The 1384-nt window shown below is 34.1% G+C and overlaps 1 non-coding gene across 1 annotated transcript; it reads right to left on the bottom strand.

Moving 5' to 3' along the window:
- Positions 1–1076: 1076 nt before the first annotated feature.
- Positions 1077–1183, bottom strand: LOC112861789 (U6 spliceosomal RNA). Its single transcript, XR_003223687.1, has one exon. It is a non-coding gene; the product is annotated as a U6 spliceosomal RNA (small nuclear RNA).
- Positions 1184–1384: the final 201 nt, after the last annotated feature.

Here is a 1384-nt window from a genome sequence, read left to right as displayed (position 1 = left end):
ACTTGATGGAGTTGAATGATGGCTACATGTATGTTCTGCTAGTCTATGTACCTTTTTGCATACTTAATGTATATTATAAAATATTTTAAGAAAAAAATTTAAAAGTCTGGGTGGAAAGGTAGTATGGCAGAAGAGAATGAGTGACAGCATGCTAAAAGATCATTCTCTTTCTCTAGAATGATAAAAAGTGTTCTCCATGGTGGGCTCTGATACCTACCAACGTATTTTACCATTTTTATACTTAAAATACTAAGCAGGTGGTCTCAATGAGTAGTCCATTCCACTTATAAACAGCTACATGAGCTTTTCCTTAAAAAACAATTTTTTTTTAATGTTTATCTTTAAGAGAGAGAGAGAGAATGTGAGCAGGGGATGGGCCAAAAGAGAGGGAGAAATAGAATCTGAAGCAGGCTTCAGGGTCTGAGCTGTTAGAGGGTCTCAAACTCACCAACTGTGAGATCATGACCTGAGCCAAAGTTGGATGCTCAACCAACTGAGCCACCCAGGTGCCCCCCACAACGTGACCTTTTCTGTCAAATTATAGACCTCTTGGCTTGTTACAAATACTGTAAAAAATATATGTTGATGTCTTTCTTTTTTAGGTATTGTTAGAAATAGGCTGGCTATCACAACTCCATCAATACTGTCTTATGGTTTATTACCTTTTGCAGGCTTTGGGTTCAGACCAATTGGGCTGTTACCACTTACTAGTATTGTCTTAAGTAAAGTTTCTATCTTCTTTTTCAGTTTCCTCATTAGTATACTGGGAATAATAATAGTGTCTAACTTGTAGGGGTTTTGTGAAACTTAATGTTAGCTATTGTCATTATCACTATTTGCAAACGGTAGGGTTGTATTGTCATAAACTAAAAGTGGTCATCATAGTCCTAACCCTGATAAAGAAATACAGAATGAACATTTTTACTTGTAAGCTTAGATATAAATGTAGCCACACTGCAGAGTGATTAATAAAAGAATTCTAAAGGAAATATAAATATGGTAACACTAAAGATCAGTAGAGAGCACTACTAAGAGCATCTCTGAACTATGAAGCTGTTTGTTTTATTTGTATATATTTATACATAGAACACTTCATGAATTTGCATGTCAGCCTTGCATAGGGGCCATGCTAATCTTCTCCAAATTGTTCCAGTTTTAGTATATGTGCTGCTGAAGTGAGCACGTGTTCATTACTTTTGAAATCCTGCTGGTATTTTTTTTCCAAGAAAAACTTTTGATCCTTATTATAATGCAAAATATTTGATGTACAGCTAAAGACTTTTAGTTTGGTAAATATATATATATATATATATATATATATATATATATATGTATGTATATATATATATAACCAAAAAAGGGGGAAATGAAGACAGCCTCGCTC

The sequence above is a fragment of the Puma concolor genome, chromosome A1 (assembly GCF_028749965.1).
Source record: "Puma concolor isolate L17-30 chromosome A1, mPumCon1.1.hap2, whole genome shotgun sequence".
Taxonomy (NCBI): Eukaryota; Metazoa; Chordata; class Mammalia; order Carnivora; family Felidae; genus Puma; species Puma concolor.
This window is presented reverse-complemented; position numbering and strand designations above follow the sequence as displayed.